At 39.5% G+C, this 19,589-nt stretch overlaps 1 protein-coding gene across 9 annotated transcripts in view; it reads right to left on the reverse strand.

Annotated features, from left to right (window-relative positions):
- TRIM2 (tripartite motif containing 2) overlaps window positions 1–19,589 on the reverse strand; it is a 113,417-nt gene that overhangs the window by 54,165 nt on the left and 39,663 nt on the right. Inside the window, exon 1 of one of the 9 annotated variants that reach the window (XM_054065321.1) lies at window positions 18,205–18,344. The exons of 7 other annotated variants lie outside the window; for them this stretch is intronic. The gene's annotated coding sequence lies outside the window, so the exon portion shown is untranslated. Of the gene's footprint in view, window positions 1–6,811; window positions 7,017–18,204; window positions 18,345–19,589 lie in introns of those variants that run through there. One more of the 9 variants, XM_054065322.1, reaches the window with a different exon arrangement.

Raw genomic sequence — 19,589 nt, forward strand, 5'->3', positions numbered from 1 at the left:
CTCCTACTTGAATGCAATGAGTCAGTTTCTCATAAGACAAAAAAAAACTTTGGACTTTACAAGCAGAGGAAATAGAACTACTCACTTAGATTTTGCAAATTCAGATCATTGTATACAAATATTTTTGCATGCATCAGTCTGTTTTGGTTTTTTTTTTTTTTGGTAGGAAGGAATAGTTAAAAAGCTAATTAGAGAGTGGAAACTAAGGGATGAAGGAGTGAAGGAGTTCTCTGCCTACACAGAGCATGTAGCACAGTTCTTAGAAAACAGTCCTCCGTTGCAAACTGTCTTATGTTTTCTATGTAACGAAGGATTGCACTTCTCTCCACTGAGAGACTTTAAGTACAGGATTATATTTGTGAATGAATGGAAAATTATTCATCTTTAACGAGTAATGAAGTATCTCAGAATGTATTTGTATTTCACGGTCAAAATTTATTTCCAGATATTTTAGATGCAAAATAATTACTGCATACTTGATAAATTGGATGAAATCTTCATAGTGCAACACTTAATTTTATCTCTTTCTTATAAAATGTTTTCTGAGTCGAGATGCAGAAAGATCAATTGTTCTCAAGACTACACGGAGCAGATTAAGAACTAGGTAATAAGTAAAGAGAAGAGCCTGTTCTTTGTGGAGGGTCATGCAAGCGTTTCGAGCACATTGGGAAAACTACACACTAAGCACACTAACCCATACTACAGTATTGTCTCACAGTAATTCAAGACAAAAAAAAACTCAGATGGTATGAATTTAGGCTGTGGTTCTACCTGATTTGGGGGCCTTAGGTTTCCCAACCCCTGTACAGTGCAATTACTTGAACTTTAAATATCAAATTAAATCTGCTTTCAAGATAACAATGACAACAACAACAACAAAAAAACACCAAACACTAGCAGAAGCTTATCTTGTGGGATTTAATCCTTGAAGATTTACATTAACACTTCCACCAACATACGGATTACAGGAGAGAAAGTTGTAGAAGAGCATTTCATGAATACTGTCTCCTCACCAGAAAAGGAAGAAAAAAATACTGTGTAAAAGCAGACCAACTATGGCAGTTTTTCCTCTTCAACAGTTTATGTATGCTGTAAAAAAGCTTATTCCTCAGTCCTGAGTTTTCATTCCTGGGGGTCATTTTAGTTCCCAAGGAATTTGTAAGCAGTCTGATTTACGGTATTTACTACACATAGCTGCTCTCAGAAAAAACAGGGTGACTTGAAGATACCTGATATCACTGAATCTGGTGGCATCTGCTCTTTTGGATGTCCTGTTTCTCACAGAGAATACAAGTTCTCTAATAATACAGATCATGGGCCAAATACAGCTGGGGCTAAATATGATAGACATACTAAGTCTCTCCAAGGACCTCTATTGAGATTAATGCATTCAGAGGCACACAGAAACATAACTGATGGTATCTTTTCAAGACCATTCCCAAGTCCAGCAAAATCTTCTGAGTGCCATCTTTTTTAATTTTTTGCTATTCTGCAAGTAAGTGTGTCAAGTGCATTTGCTCCAGATTTTATTACTGCTTTGGAGAGGTTTTGTTCTGCACAAGGTGCAGCAGCATCTTTTGCACATGTATATTTTCATACTAGTCAGAGTTGTGCAGCTCAGAAGAATCCCTCTTTCCCTGCTAAATCAACTCCTGTGTGCTTCAGGACACAGGAAAGATACCACATACTTTCAAGCTTACAAATAACCAAATTATAAGGCTAGGCTAGATTTACTTTTGATTTGATCCAGACAAACCTTCAAAAAGTGTAGACATCACAGGAACTGTCATAGTAATGTAGTTGGAGGCAGGTACAGTATAAATCTTTGCAGAGACCAAAACTTGCACTTTTTGTCACTGCTATAACTCCACACCTGACAGTTTTCCAAATTACAAGTTCAGTTAAGGGAATCCTCAAACCTACCATTCAGCCTCCATTAAAAAACAAAACAAAACAACACAACACAAAAAGAGGGGATTGTCACTCTGTTTCTAGAGTTGAAAGAAAAAATAGTCAAGAACAGAAGCTCATGGTAGCACAGAACAAATAGCTTTACACGACAAAAGAACAGAAAGTCACCCAGAAATAAACTGATCACACACATGTTTAGGCAGACTAATAACACTAAGACAAATAAATCCATACTGGATTAGGAGCAGGCAGATTGCTGAACATTCATGACATGCATTTAAAACCTGATCAAAAGTAACTGCATCTACTCAAATCTTTATGTCTCCTTCACAGAGGGCATCCACCCTGGCATATGGACTGAAGATCATCATCTACCAAATTAATTGCTCCTAAAATGCATCCAAAATCAATAATATTCAGAAGGTTTTGAATCGAGAGAGAACGGATAATACTTCTACATATGAGCAAAATTTCTGACCACAAAAAACAGAGTTGCCCAGAGTTCTTCTAGGGGAACATTTATGGTACACATGATTACAGTACATTAAGTAATTTGCCTTCTCCTAGTGGCAGGGCATATTCTTAAAGTTAGATATTAAACCTCGGCTGTAATAACAGTAAGCCATCGTAGCCATTCCAGCAGCAATTTATTTGTAAGCTGTTCTAGCAGTCTAACTACATGGGATATATTTTGATGCTTGAGTTAACAGGATCACCATGTAATGTACAAAGTGCCAGAATACATGCTGCTAACATTCTTCACCTGTCTATGATTAGTTTCCTTCCTAATTTAGCTGTCTCATTTAACTCTGCTGCAACTAACAAATACTGCAACTAGCAAAATGGATGGAGCTGCCCAATATCTACCCGCCACACTATCTGTTCAGCACCTCAAGAACTATACTCCAAATGCTATTTCAATTCTTCCTTTCGAATTGCTTTTGAGTTATTGCTGTTAAATCCAGCTGGAAAGTGGGAAGGCTGCCTGGTTGCCAGCAGACCTCTCAGCTGACTAGATCCCGGCTGTCCCCACTCAGTATATTAAAGTGACATGTTATGTCATTCATTTGACTTTCTGCTATTCCAGTTACAAACTGCTATTCCTGTGATCAAATGAAATTACTGACTACTAGCTAAATTCACCTTTTAAAATAAGCAATGTGCGATCCAAAGACAGCCAATCACTCCAGTTATTAGAAGGAATGACATGCATTTTGTTAAGTGGGAGGTGGACTTTATTCCAGTTGATCAAGAATAAAGAGGTAGAGGCAGAAATCTTGAACAATTTCTCACAAAACAAGAATTCTTCCAAACTGCATTTGCTAAGTGTTTGCAACCAAGCAGCTACTTTTTTTTTTTTTTTTTTAGGGTATGCACGCTCCATTACAAGTTACATGTTAACGTAAACCTTACAACACACCAAGGGACTGCCTCCAATCCATTCATTTTGCATAAAAAATACAAGAGCAGGGCTATTTCTAACAGAAAAAGCATGTCTTAAAGCATAACCTATCAAAAATCAAGGTACAGAGAGGATAAGTCCATTTATGTGAATGCTAAGCCTTGTTCTTTTCCCTGTAGTATTTTAGGAACCTCCAAACAATCATTATTTTCTTTCCAACATGTATGCCTTTCAATAAATATTGATTTTGTTTCAGAGCCTTTTTTTTTTTTTCAACAACTCACATCATGCATTTCACATGACTCCCCCCTTCTTTTTTTTTTAATCCACAAACACCATCAATAACACAACCACAATCTGCAGTCTCTGGAAATAGCGTATCTAATTTTGGTTCAAGGTGTCAGCCAAGTGTAGGATCTGCAATAGTGGATTTCAACGTGACAGTTACTGGACTTCTTAAATGTGGTCCCTGAAAGCCGACTAAAAAATAAGTTCATGTATGTTACCATGCATAACATGGATGGGCAAAATTCCAAGAGAAAATTTTTAGTGCTTGAAAAATTAAGAAAAAAAAAAGGTAGAAAATCACTGTGTTAGAGTTTTCAGTGCGTTTGTAGACTCTTTGAAATTAATGGCTCTTTATAATACAGAATATTTCTCTGCCTCTAAAACACTATTTAAATCTCAAGAGCTGTTCTGTTCTATAACGCAATTACATTAAGGATCATTCTTTATAAACTGACTTTACTATTTGGACTAATATATATATATTTGCTGCTGTGTATTAACAAATAGTTCAAACTAGCTACTCTTGTATCCTCAGACATTTAATTTTGATGAGACAATATGCTTGCCAACTGATTGAATCTAATTCTTTTACATTTAGATCAAGGATTTATCCTAACCTACCCTACACCACGTCTTTGTTTTTGTATAAATAGTTCATGCATCTAGACACAATATTACAAGTTTCTGCAAGACTGTGCATATTTAATACTTTATGCAGATGATTAAATTTCAGCTTACCTATAGCATTGCACAACACTTTTCTCTGCATTACAACATCTAAAACCTTTTCAGTTCATTTAATTCCTCAGTTTTCCTCAATGTAATCAGGAGGATCACTCTGTTTATATAAGCTGTTCAAATCCTTGTTTCGTTAGGAATTAACAAAATTCCATTATCAGGCAAAGACAGGCCCAGCATTTTTTCATGGTGGCTTTAAGAGCTAATTATCTGGGATTTTCCAACAATCAACCTGAACTTCAAGCTAAAACTGGGACTGATGGAGAAAGAACACTATCGTGGGCTGTGGAAATCTCCCAGAAATACTATCATCTTTCTCCAGGTATGTCTAATTTTCCAAACACTGTGTACGCCTCCTGACATAATAGAATTCAGACATGACCTGTGGGTGCTGTGAAGTAACGGACACTACTTGTGTCAAATCTAGTCTCAAAACCAAGATTTCACTGAACTCACACAGTTTAATTAGTACATGGAAAATAACTTCTGTCAAATAGATGAAAATTTAAAACCCCCCTCTAAAAAGGCATTAAACATATAAATACAGAATAAAGTATCTGTCATGATACATTTGCTGTATCCCTTTATGAATTCCACAAAGAAACCAAATTTTCTCAGTGGTCCAAAATAAGCGTTCCCATTATTTTAACTTTTCCCTCTCCAAGAAATCCTATATAACATCTAGAATTGGTTCTGTCATAAAACCCACTTTCATGTTTCCTTCTGGCCCTCAAGCAGTATGTGTTCTGGTGCTCCTTGAAGCGACAAAGAAGTTCCGTTTAGCTTTCTCCCTGAGGACAGCCATGGTGTATTAAAAGTATATCAAAACCATTTCTCATGAAAAAAGGTTGAATCTCGAGGGCTGAAATGAGCCTTCAATGACAAAAACCACAAGATGTTTTTTCATGGCCAAACTGTGGGCACTGCAGATCCAGATCAGACCAAGGAGCTTCTTCACAACTCAGGTTTGTCAAATGCTTTGCTGAGAAGTTTGGGAAATCCTTTAGTTTATAGGAAGCAGATTTGGACTAGGTTTAAAGCACAGAAACCTTATTTCATTTTGTCAGCAACCAACAGATTGATTCCCAAAAAAACTCTTTGGAAATGGGGACTAACCTCCTCTTTCTGCTGGCTTTGTTTCCTAGCAGGATGATGCAGTCCCAGTAGCTCCCCAAGACCTTCTCTGTATAACCACTCCAGGCTTTAGTTATCATGAGTCTACCTCCCAGAAAATTATGGGACTATCTTTCAAATAAACGAGTTTACACAGGTTTTAACAAACCAAACTTTTCATAAGCCTTTCAAGCCCTATCAGTTTATATTCTCAATTTTATTCCAAGTATTCACACTGCCTAGAAGCTCTCATTGGTATTGGTAGTCAATTTAGTTTCAGTTCTTACACAAGCAGCAATGTGGAATTTTAAGAAAAAAACTGCTGATGATTAAATCACAATAATTGGCCATAGAACTGTTATCCAGGTAATAAATCTACTGCCCTCAAAGACAAAACACCCAAGCATCTTTTCTTATGCCACATCTTTACCTCAAAAAATATTCATTTAGTTATTGAACTTTCACCATCATTTTCTTGCTTGTCCCTATATAAATGAACATTTACATAATTGTTTTGGCCTAATAAATGTTTGACTTCAGGGCAATTGTCTTATTCTTGGTATATTACCTGGTACATTAACATTAAAATTCTTTGGTTTTACTTAAATTTATCAATCTGCCCTACAGTCTGCCTACACTGCATTTTGAAAATAGTAAAATGAACTACAAGGTGGGTAATAAACCAACACAGAGCTACGCGTCAGGTAATGGCTTAAGTTACTCTTCACAAAAGCACAACAGCAGAACATGGCAATATTGATGCCAACATCAAAGAACTGAACAGCTGCAAAAAGCAAAATTCTCCTAATTAGACCTTTACATTGTCCTCTCACATTTACAAAGTCATTATTTTGTTCCAAATAAACATCGCTACTTCTTTCCTAGGCAAGCTCCTTGGCTCTGTTTCAATTACTTATTTTAAATATTAAAGAGCAGGAAACATTTGTTTTCCCTTGTCACATCCTGTCCTGTTTACACAGCATCACACAATCCTCTTTGAAACGCCTGCTCTTACTTACGACAAGCCTGACACACGCAGTTCAATCAAAACATTTGCTATTGTCTTTTGCCAACTACAAACAAATTTCTGCACAAACACTGAAAAGGTTTAAAGGTTTCGACAGCCATCTGAAGTCGAGCTAGCATGACTGTCAAAGAAACTGGTGTCAAACTGCTTGGCTCCCCCCGCTACCACCCTGACTTAAAGAAGAGAAAGCAAGACAAAGCAATTCACTCATTCACACAGCAGAGCTCCTGGCAGGGGCTCACTGGCTGTAAAAAAAAAACTGCTCTCATCAAATGCTCAAAAGCAGAAAAAGCACACGGACGGTTAGAGGCAAATCTGAAAAGGTAACTTACATTCTTTAGAAAGACAGTGGAAAAGGGCTGCTGCACTTTCTTCGTTATTCTACACTGCTGTTCGCGGAGCAGATAACCGAAAAAGTTTGCCTAAAGAAATCTCTCCTTTTAATTCTCTCTCTCCCAGTTCATTTACTCTGGAGTCTCTCAGCCTGAAGAGATCCGACAGTGAAAAGTTTATCCCCTTGTACTTCCAAATGATATGGCCGACTTTCCTTGGACACATACCAATGATGCAGTAAAAATAGACAAAAGTGGGGGGAGGGAAGAAGCAATCTAGCTTGAGCCTGAATCTTCTTAACTCAGTGTTTTCTGTAAAAGCTGCTCTTATATCAGAAGCTTCCATCCCTATACTAACTTGCAGAGCACAGAGTCATCCGTCTGGTTTTCATAATCTCTAAATTACAGGCAAATCAGGGGATAAATACAGTCCAGTTTTAGGAGAACTCCCCAAGCATCAGCCTTACAAGTAACCTGAGGTAGAATGGCTTTGCAAATAAACATCCAGCCCCACGCAGGATGGTCTCCTGCCTAGAGATGACTGACTGCTCCCTTGGGCAGTGCCCAGCAGCCGAGAGCACCGCACACCCTTCAGGGAAGGTGGCAGCCCGGACCCCCCAGAACACCACCATCCCTCCACCCCACTAGAAACAAACCAACCTTGCAGCCCTCCCTCCCAGCACAAGCTGCCTCTCTGGAAGCAAGGGAAAAAAATCCCAGTGCATTACTTGAAATAGGTCAGCAGTTTAGCAAGTCATTTGGAACAACCTGGTTTTTATAAAGAGGGGAGTGAATGCTGATCCACTTACATCCTTTAAATGCTTTCAGGTGGGAAGCAAATCTATTGTGTTGGGAGGTTTGGGGTTGGTTTGGTGGGTTTTTTTCTCTAATAAGGGAATTCTCAGAGTCAGCAGACAGCTGCCTGATAGAGAACCTATAGGGTGATCCGATCCATTAATTAAAAGAATGAATATTTTATCAAAACTATCCCAAGCAACATTTGGAAAACACTCCAACAAAGTCCATGACTTGAAGCTCCTAAGTCACTTTCAGTCCCAGTTTTCAGCTATTTAAATGTCTGCTGTCCTGAGTAAATGCGGATACCAGAGGCTTGAGGGATCACCTATATTTTTTGATACTTCAAGACCTTTGAGTCAGTACTGAAGAAGATTTTTTCCAAATAAAAACCTGGGGAACCAATTCTATAGTGGATAAAAAGTTTTGTCATTGTTTAAAAGTAAAGTTGTTTTTATCTGCATGTTCTTTTAATTTAAAATATCAGGCTTTATTTAGTCTTTAATTTTGCCAGAGGACTTTTGCAAGCTTTTCTCCTGGGAATAATCTTACTCTATTTGAACAGTGCGAATCCCTATAACAAGGCAGCTTTCACTACATGGGTGACTCAGTACAGTGAGTCATTAACAAAGTAAAAACACCATTGTAAACACTCTGCCTAAGAGTCCTGAGCCTTGTCACTTGTTTAGGTTTTTTTATCTTTGCACAATTAGGATTGCACTGATTGTCTACTCATCTTGTAACTGAATACCTTGATTGATATGACTGGATTGTTAATGTCAAAATCAGTTGAATTATTAAAAAAAAAAAAAACCACAAAAAAACCCACAAGATGCTCTAATCAACAGAAGCAAAAGAGAAAATAATGAACAAATTTTCTTTGCAGGCATTTTTGCCTGTGCTGTCACAATTCCTTCCAATCCCACTGAATAATTTCAGTCACATCAGATGGAACGTTAGAGATGTCAAAGGCACTATATTCCTACAGCTTTTGTGAAAACAGGCAGCCCTACAGATGAGTGAAATATAATCCATGATCCAATGTGAACAGCTATACATGAATTCAATTTTATTATTAGACACTAGAGCACCCCACACAAAAAAGAGGTACATGAAAACGGATTTTATGTGAGCTACTGCTCAGGTGCTACCAGAGTTGTGCATCTTTGGCCTGCATTCTAGCATTTTTCCTCTCTTCCATTCTGTTCTCCCATCAAGGTAGTAAGCAGCAAAGCACTTGAAAGACACAAGAATCAGCTGAAACAAATAATAGTATTTGAAACAGCAGTAAACAAGGTTTGTTAACAGCTGAGTTGTTTTTCTCCCACTTAGTAAAACTAACTAGATCTGGCTTTTATCAAGACTGATATTTTCTATTAAATCAAATGACTTGATCCCAGTAGAGCAAAACTCCAGGTTTGGGGCCAGAAATTATTTCATAGGGTATAGTAGATTAGCCCTTGTGTGGTTTTCTGAACATGTAGGCTCTTTCCTGCTGTACTGTCACAGTACAGAAGAAACTCAATTACTGTTATCTTTGGAATAAGAACTCTTTATGGCTAGACATGGTGTTAAAGTGGAGAGTAGGTGGAAATAACAACTTTAAGTTTATGATGCTCCTGCTGACTGATGGTCCCCAAGGAGCAAATGCATTAATTTACACTGATCTCTCAGGTGCTCTCCAATATATATTCTCTCAAAAAAAACCAGCCCATTTACATCAAAGGCTGCTTTCACAAATAACAACTCTGCATAACTTCAAGAAAATTCAAGATTCAAAAACAGAAGACTGATTTTAAATGACTTTTCACTTTGCAAGCTGTGCTTATCATTCTGATTCACCATCTTTTTCTCCATTATTTTCCATTCTTCATTTCCCCTTTCTTATCACCCATGTAGGATGCCAGCAACCTACTGATAGCTCCTGCTTCCAGGCAGGCTAGCTGTGTGTTCCCTCATTGTTGCCTGGATATTACTAAGGCATCTTTTGATGCCCACTTTCTCTCACTCTATCTCCATGAACTTTGAAGCAGTCAAGAACCGTGCTCCTGTCTAGCACGAGTATGTTAGTTTTCTGGATAAACAGAGATGGGAGACACCAGTTTTAATGGTGAGAAAAAATTTACCATAGAAAGCTTCACACAGGAAAGACTGCAACAAAGAACATATCAGACAGGGAAAACAACCTACTAGTGGCAATTTGTCTTCTCAGAAAAATGGCAGCTTCCATTTAGAATGTTTTCAAATGCCAGCTACAAACCAACCCTGCTATTTTCCATGTAAATAGAAAACAACCCTGATTTTTCACCAACATCAATTATGTTAGTGATGTTAGTTGGACAAGTGTGGAGCAGGATGCAGTTTAAATATTAATTATACTGATTATATGCAACTGTGTTCATAGATTCTTGAAAAGGTTTTTTAAACCTCATTGTATATTCATTAAAGAAAGGAAAAAGTGCTCCTCCACAGCCAGTGATGGACAGGTTGTGATGCACGGTAGATGGCAGAATATGTATCTCTTTTGGCCTGGATTCTGCTCCCATCTAGTCTAGTGTGATTATATTTGGATTGCTGAATTGCAAAGGTATAGATGAAAGCAATTTGTTTTCCATCCTGTTCTTTTGCAGTTTAAATACTGAGAAAGTGAAAGGTGAAAAGTGAAAGGTCTGGCTTTAGCAGAGGATGCATCTTGCCATCTAATTTTAATCTGTGAAATTGCCTGAATGATAGAAACATAGGATGGCAGATTAACAAACCAGGAATGCACCGCAGCTACATGTTCAACTTTCATTTTAGCAGTAGACTATTTGATGCAGGATTTTAAATATATTTATGCAGATTTCTAGTTAGCTATAATTTAAGCCCTAGATGAATCTTCTGATGCAAGCAAGCTGGCAGGCTTTGTACAGACTGAAAAATCACAAGGCTGATAAACTGAGAAAAATGTTCCCTTGGAGGAGTTCAAGGAGAAGCTTTAGTTCACTTACTGCTGGTGAAATAAAGTAAAGTAGATTTTAGCAATAAGAATAACACATATTTAAATATTATAAATAATTTTACTGCTTGCAATTTAAAACCTCTGCATGGAATTCCTTGGGTCTGGGTTCATATGCTGAACTTGTATTCAGCTGGTCTGGCCTCACTTACTACATACTTTATTCTAGTACTTCAGCTTGATGCCCAGTGGCTTGAGTTTAGCAAAACTCTGTCCCGCTCCAGAAAGGCAGATAATTGTCAGTTGAACTTCCAAAGAGATAATACGGTGTGATATTCTTTGCAGCCTGTTCCCAGTGTTAGACGAACATCAGGCTGTTTCAGTGCTTTTGGTATTTTGCTTTATAGTGTACATATTTTGCTTTATAATGCATCGCTTCTTTTCCACAGAAAGTAAACACAGCTCAAACAGAAAAATAATGCATTATAACCTTGATGTCACAGCTGGAGAAGCCCTATGGTTGTTGCTGTTTTCACTACATCCTGCAGTAGCCCCTGGCTGTCCCCAGGAAAAAAAGGGAGAATAAGCATAGCACTAAGCCACTTTTTCCCATCGACTCTCACTAATATCTGTGACTGCAGGGATCTGGGCTTGCCTGGGGCACATGATCTCCTTCTGAGCATTTTGGTGACAGAGGCACATGCAGCCTTTTCCCTTCTAGGGGAGCTGGAACGGTAGTCCCTTTTTCCCACCCTGAACCCCACAGTACAGGAGTTAATGGCTGGATACTTCGTAATCTCTCTGGATTTTTTGTAACAAGCCCACAAGATTCATATGTCCCAGTGGTTTCCATCAGGGAAGCTTGAATACTGGAAGAACATTATTTCAAAATACAAACATTAGACTGGTTTCAATGGTTCTCTTTTTCCCTGTGGCTGTACACTCCCACATCTTACCTTGCACTGAAGTGCTTCTTGGACTCCCAGTGAACAGATTTAGTTCATTGCCTGACAGAAAACTGACCCATAACTAAACACAATTTTCAATTTTCTGCAAGGTAAGTGAGGTCAATTAGCTCACAGGGGTTTGCTCAGTGCCACAGCTGACAGGCATGGGGCATTATGGATGGGAGCAGGGGAAGAAAGAAAACTGTGAGCCAAATGCTCAAGCTGCTCATGAAAATATAGTCTGAAACAGTAAGGAAACCTCACACTCCTCCTGACTGCAATCTTACTTCAAGGTTGCACTTCTGTGGCAACCATGACACTTAAACAGTGGCACACGCACAGTTTGTGCCAGGCTCATGCTTCTGCTCTGTACTGCCCTGAATCATAGATTACTGCTCTCAGAAATTAACCACCAACCCTAGCTCTTATAAGATCATAAGGTCCCGATATTACTGTTTTTTCACAAACTTTCATCACTGAAGTAAGCTTTCTTTCAAGAGCAAGTATCCAGGAAACACTGATGTAATACATTCTCATATGGATGCATTCATGAAAAGTTCTGAACCAAAAGTAATGCGTTCAAATCCCTCTTTTTGTTTGAAAACATCATTCATCCAAGAATCAGAAATGTTACCATGTGACCAATAACACAAAGAAATGAGCACATGAAGAATCACAGCAAACAATTTAAAAGCAGCTCTGGGCTTGAAGTTGGTTCACAAGATAGGTGGTGAACACTGGACACTTTGTTTGCCAAGAGAAATAGAAAGGGCTACATTTCCTGAGAAATATACCATGCTTATTTATTCCTTGGCGCAGCCATTCTCTGACCTTGCCTGGAGCTATCCATTCTTACGGCATACAAAGTGGCTAGTATGTGCCCGGTTTATCCTGAACCCGTCCTATTTTCCTGCCTTCAATTACAACAAGAAGATACGTTGAGACCTTTGCACTGAATAACTTGACACTCAAGAGGAGAAGGAACAGTCCCCTGCTTCTCAGACTGTAAACACTGGACTCTAGCGAGGAAGAATGAGAGTAGAAGGAGAAGACGGCAAAGAGTGAAGGGTTCTGGGGAAGCTTCTAAGGACTGCAGGACAGGGAGAACAAGTATCCTAAATGGCATGGAGCACAGAGTTTCAGGAGGATGACATCTGGGAGGCCTGGAAAATAAAAGTAGTTCTAGGATGGGAGGAAAGGAGTTGTGGCAGAAAGATGAAGTGGCTGTGAACTGTGTGGGTCAGGCAGGGGAGCACGTACCACAGGGAAGAACTAGATGCTCTACACTGGCATGAGCTGAAGACTGTGTCTAAGGATGAGGGGCCTCAAGCTAGGAGACATCAAAGCCAGAGTAAAATGCTGAGAGGCTTGAGGCTGTGCAGGGTTTGGGGGCAGGTGAGAATACAAGATATCTTTATTTTGAATACCCTAATTTACATGCCTGTACACATATACAAGAATGCTGCCCCTGCTCATTGTACCCATGTGATCATCTCTTCCCATTCTATATCCTCTTTTTGCAGTCAGAGCCACAATAGCCTTCGCTCACATTTTCCCATCTGTGTATTGGAGTGTGACAGCTTAACGTTTTCCATAGCCACTGTGAACCAAGGAAATGTTCTGATGTAGCTCTGGGTCTCAAAGTGTATGTGACCGTTCAGGATAGATTTCAAAGTGATAGAGGAGAGTGGATATCAGGAGCAAATGATGGGAAAATGGAAAGAAAGAGGCAGATTTCTTCAAGCAGATGGTTTCATGAAAGCAATGTCTGACAACTGTAATCTGCTGAAAGTGCAGCCACTGCAGTGCTGGATTTAATATTAACCTCGTCAAATACCTATCAACTCGCTCTTACACATTCAAAAACTAATTGAAAAGAAAAGGTACTGCTCTAGAGGCAAGCATCCCAATCAGAAACAGAAATTAAACTACATATAAAAATAACGATTGTAAGTCTCACAGTCCCATCTCAGTCCTTAAGTAACCAGTCCCCCTACTGTTCTTAGTGGGAGTTTTGCCAGAGTAAGACCTGCAGCAGGATATTACTATAACAAACACTAACATCTGACAACTAGGGTACATTTGAGGGTTATGATATACCTTAGGAAGCAGTAGATAAAGTGCCAACTGAAGACACTCCACAAGGAGGAAGATGTCAGGAAGAAAGCAAGCCCCAGAATACTTCAATTTCCCAAGGGAAACTGCAGTGGAGTCCTTAAATCTTAACAGGTACAATGCTTCTCAGTTTCACATGCTGTGAACCAGCAGTCATAAGAGGGAAAGGCCAACAACAGCTGTGATAATTTGTTTGGACAACAGTAACCAGGACAGAACACAGCAAGTTACCCACTCAATTAGGGACATTTTATGCTATCAGCTTAAATTGCTGCTTTCTTAGACCTTTGGCCCAGCTACACAGGCAAGAAGAAAGGAAACCAAAGTATTTAAAAGCTCCATCATGGATGAAGGAGCAGAGACATTTATAATATTTTCTGCCTCCTAAGCACTTACTGGGATATAGTTTGCTTTCTGAGCCCAAGAGAGGAAATCTAGAGACAATTCCGTACAATTCCCTGAAAGAAAATAGTTGGTAAGATTGTGCCTTTTATGCAGCATCAAAGCAAAGAGCAATGCAGAGAGCCTGTTCCTTAAGCCAGTGACTCCAGTAAGAAGAAAGCTTGGGGCTTGCCTATGAAGTCCAAGGAAACATCTTCCCAGCACCGGAACGGAGCACTGCCAGCGCAAGTATCCATGTGCCACTGACGCTTGTTTCTTTCAGCATTGCTGGCCAACGGGGAGGCCAGGCAGGTCAGACAGGCAGGAAAGAAACCAGTGGACTCCAGTATACACAATTTTAAGGCAGCATAGACCTGAAAACCACTTAGCTGCTGTAATTCACTCTCTGCCACTGGCAAGGAAGGTAGGAAGTGATCCCTTTTCTTTCTGTCTTGAGCTGTTTTCTATTACATCTCTGTCAGGCCACCCTACAGAACCAGCCGTGTGGCAAATTCCTGGTTGAGAAACTTCCTCTGTTCTTCTGGGGTGAATTTTGCACATATAACCAGACTTGCAATACTTTTCTTTCCTAAGTCCAGTGCTTTCTCTGACTAATACCACTGAATTAAAATGCACACATTAGAAGGGGACTCTCTGCTGTTGATGTATGAATAAGATCCGAGTACTACAACCCTGCTGCTTTTTCTCTTTCAATAGAAAAGTCTGCATGTTTATTATTTTTTATTTTTTAGAACAAACCAGTAAGTTCCACTTTAGTGGCAACAACATCCCTGACCTAGAAATAGATCTAATACCTGGGAAAATGGACCTGGAAAAAAACCCAGAATGAAAGATTTTAAAAGCTTTCATAGGTATGGACAAAAGTTGAGGGTATTAGCACAGAGGATATTAGTCAGAGGGTTCAGATTTAAGAAAGAGAATGACTTATCCAAGGAGAGGTTGTTTGCAAATCTCATCCTTTATCACCACAGAAACCTGTTTATCGATGGTGAGTGATTTTACAATATAGTCTATCCAAATCTGACAGAAGGCTGCCACTGCTTGTTTCAGGCCCTCAGAATTTTTCCTGTTACTTGGTAGTTCCATCTTCTGGTTCGACTCAAACAGCTGACGGGAGGGGGCCACATGTGTTTCACTCACAGGCCGCCTCTTATCATAACCTTAATTGATGTGTGTAAAGCGTATAGGACACATCAGCAGAGCACCTGCTAACAAGCCAAAACCCTGAGATTAAAAGCACCATTAAAGCCTTCTGCTTTCACTAAGAATTCAAATCATCAGTGTAATGAATTACAGCTCCACTATCTCAAAACTCTTATTAACCTAGAGAGCTGTTCTTTCCCGAGAGATAGATTCATTCTGGGAGCTGGCCTGACATTCTCAAGGGCAAAGAAGGGGGAATCTAGTAGGTCAGATTCAATGTTGCAGGCTTTGTAATCTAGTAACTGTAAGTATATTTGGAAAGTACTGGTAAGAGGTCATGGTGAGAAGTCAGGGTTTCAGTCAACCTCAAACTAATAGCTACCATTAACTGCTGAATAACAGAACAATAGCTATACGGCAAATATGCCTGCAGACCCAGCCAGAGGAAAACGTTGGCAAGGGATCCCATAGTCAGCATATGGTGCACCTTTAGAGCCTGTGAAAGAAAACTAAATGCAGTCAAGTCACAGACCTTGGAAGCAGATCTTAGTTCCATTTCCAGCTTTCTTGAAGATTTAATTTCCCTGTTTTGTAGATTGAGGACAATATGCTTATCTGCTTTCCAGGCTATCAACAAGCTCAGTTAATGAGCATTAGTAAATAATTTTGTTTTCACAAACTGCCTGCCATCTCAGAGTCAGAAAGCACAATTATAGCATATGCAGTTCAGAGTAAGAGTAGTCAGTTCTTTCATGAAGGATGTTGATTCAGCACCCTGTTTTAGCAAGCCCTGTGAATACATCTTGAAAATTATCTCTGGGAGGAAGACAAATCAATTTTAATTTTCTGCCTGTTTACCCGGATGTAAATCAAACAGGCATAGGGTACCCCTACAAAGCAAGCCATGTTGTGCTGAGCTCGTGATGCACAAGGGAGTTCTTTCTTTAGTCAAGACAGACAATGTGATAAGCTTATTGATTATTCCTAACTATGTACTGAGATAGCACAGAAAGACTACTAGGTGTATATTTACGCCTGACGTGCATCTCATGGCTCACGTTGTTACTTAAGTATGGAGATTCTGCTTTCTTAATCTATAGACAAAAAATAATTTCATTTTCATGTTTACTAGTCAAGGTTTAGCATCTATCTGCTACATAGAGAGTACCACTGAAAACAACTGGCTTGTGTTCATTGCCTGGCAGAGAAGCAGTTTGTTGCTGTAATTAGCTTTAATACACTCACTACCACCCAGGTAGTGTATTGCTGTAGAGGAGGCTCAGTCTCGGAACTGAACAACTGTGAGCGTGAAGACCCATGTAGTTAAAATATACTAAGTACAATAGCTGCCTGTAATTTGTCCAGTTTTATTTGCAAGTTTCTGTCTAACTCTCTCTTAGCTACTGCTTCCCACAGATAATATTGCTTGACTGGCCCTCTGCAATTCAAGACTCATTGAATGATGCAGTCCTTAAAAGCATTATAGATGAGTTGGAGAGTTGAGCCAAAGGTTTCCAGACTGCATCAGGGATGTCTGCAGAAGCTCTGCACAGCCCCAAAACACAAGCAGCATGACAGAGATGGGAGCACAACCCTCAGGGCATCCTTCTATTGGGTACAATTTGCTTATATTTTTTGGACACGACTCAATGCTAGCAAAGTTTCAAAAGTAAAATGACTCCTGTGATTTTTGTAAGAAGAGGCATAATGAACATGCTTATTTGCAGTGAGTTTCTACTTTTCCCCCTGCTATCTTGAACTTAAAAGCCTGAGACAAATTTTTTTTACCTGGCACTTCTGGTTCAGGAGAGAGCTGAAGAAGTAGTACCCTAGAGAAAGGACCATCCTGGCAATATTGAGCTGCTGTCATAGTGCCCTATGAGACATTTCCAACCATGCCAAAAGAAGGAAGAACTAAAATTATTGCTAGAACTTACTGTGCTTGAGGCTTTCCACCTAGTTTTGACCTCAGAGCAGTTTGGATAAGCAGCCACATCATGAGGCATTTCTCCTAACCAATTTGAACCCTATGAGGTGTGTACAGTCATCCCTAGAAATTACTAATTACATTGTCTGATAGGGTTTTGTAAAATAAATGAAGGGAAGAAAAAAAAAATATAGTACACTAACCTCAGTAATATTGATGAGTGCTAACACTTACTTTGCTCTGTGGTCATGGCACAGTCATTTAGTGTGTTCTATCTTTATTTTCTTCATTTATAAAGTGAGATCTCAAGATGAGCTCCTCAGCTACCACATGAAATCTAGACACAGGCTTGCCAAAACTTCAGGAGCAGACTAGTTCTGAGATTCTGCATGGTCTCTCACTCTGACATTTTTTTTTGCTGGTGTAAAGGGTAAAAGAGAAAGCCTGAAAAGTCCATCAATATCTGCAATGCAGGATTAAGTTGAATAATACTGTCCAAATATGGAATAATTTTTATTTAAAATTCTGAACATATTAAAGACACAAAAAGTCAAGTTCATTCCATCTCTGCAGTCTTTTCCTGTGTGCAGCTGTGAACATTTCTTAATAGCAGCCAGCAAACAGGACTGAAATCTCTGACCATGACTTTGCTTTTTCTAGAGCTAGGCGCATATCTTTGAATATGACAGCACCTATCAGCAGTATGGGGAGCATACATTTTTATAGTACATTTCTTGCCCTTTCACACTTTTCCAAACAACACTACTTATCACTTTGCAAAAACTGCTGCTGTTTAAAACACAACCGGATGATCAAACACTGGCAATGCAGCTAGAAATGAGAACTAGATGTAGATTAATTAAAGTCATATTGAAAAAATAACCTGGCAAGTTTAAATGGGTTGTATACCTATTAACTCCTTCCCCTTTGCCTCTCAGGAACGTCTGGTTTGAGATTGAAATAGTGTAGTCCTTGTGGTCATGACACTGCATACAAAGTAGCTGCTCTTTTACTTCAGACAGAGGAAAATACTCTAATAGCTGCCTCTCCGAATGAGAGCACCTACCTGCCTTGCTAAAACATGCTTAGTCTTACGAGAAAAAACACGAGACAGAAGGCTACTTACTAGTGTTCCATAGAGTCCACGCTGGAGTATCAGAGGCTGAAATTCACTGTGCCTCTGATCAGAAGATTCAGCTCCCCGCAGCATTCAGACAGTTGGTCCCATTGTGGCCATCAGGCGGCTGCGTTAAAGGGTGGCCTTGCACAAACATAAACAGCTTGTCAGCACAAGCCAAAGAGGCGGGCCTGCCCGGCCAGCCACAATGCGAGCCAATGATTAGCTTCTTTGCATTCTGGGTGTTCAAGATATTGTGTTTCATTATTAAGCAGAGGAACAAGAGGGACAGACTAGGAAAGGCTAGTGCTTGACAGTTTGCTGCTAGGCATTAAAATCCTTAAAGCAGAAGGAAAAAAACCAATAAATCATTCCAGGAAAAGCACACATTTGCTGCATATTCATTCAAACACTCTTAGAAAGCACATACGCATCCTTGGTGTCTTGTTCCGTTTAGGTCAATAAAACAAAGAAAACACCTGAGAACTAAGTTTTGCCCATATTCACTTGCAAAGTCACTGGCTTTTCTTCTCTCCATCCTTTCTCTTATTCTTATCCTTCTTAACACATTTTGTTTTCTGACACTGGGGTTTCTCAGTTCTTTGTCACAAATCTCTTACCCTGACCTTCTTGACTTGACCCCCCAACCTTCTTTGATCCCCCTATGAGAGCTTCTCTTCACCTTCATCTTAACCGCTTTTTCTTTTGGTCCTGATCTCCCCAAAAGAGCACAGTCACAATACAAGTACCTTAGAGCAAGGTTCTGCAAGACGACCAATCTGGTCCAGAAAATTACTGCTGTCAAAAGTGCACGTGTTGAGTCTCTTCAACATTCCCTTCTCCCCCCCCCCCCCCCCAATTAGTCCCTCTATGTCATTTCAAGGAAAGGTAATGCATCACAGAAGCAAACAATTCTCTGTCCATTTAATGATCTTAATAAAGTGACAGAAGTACTGCATGAGGTGACTACTCCCTGAAATTTAAGCGCCTTCTGATCTTGCCTCAGCCAACTATGATCCCACTTGTCTCCCCAAGTTCCTCTCTCCTTTGTTGTTTGGATTGAATTGTTCCTAGTTAATTGAATACCCTGATTACAGCTGCTGATCCCATTTCATCCTAGCTCTGTCCTACTTTCTTATGCCTCCAGTTTGGCTGTGAGGCCCGTCTGCCACCAAAATCAGTCTCGTCAAGTTTCTTATAATAACTCCCTGCATAAATATAATGCTTTGTACTTCAGCCTCAGCTTCTTTGAGCTCTTTTCTGCTTTAGAAATAATTAAAATTGTCCTTAAAGCACATGCCATCTTTTTTTGGCTTTCACTGGATTTTCTCTGGTCTTTCTGACTAAAATCTTCTCTCAGCATCTACCTCCTCTTCTCTCACGCTCCCAAGGCA

Source organism: Cuculus canorus, chromosome 4 (genome assembly GCF_017976375.1).
Source record: "Cuculus canorus isolate bCucCan1 chromosome 4, bCucCan1.pri, whole genome shotgun sequence".
In the NCBI taxonomy this organism is placed as follows: domain Eukaryota; kingdom Metazoa; phylum Chordata; class Aves; order Cuculiformes; family Cuculidae; genus Cuculus; species Cuculus canorus.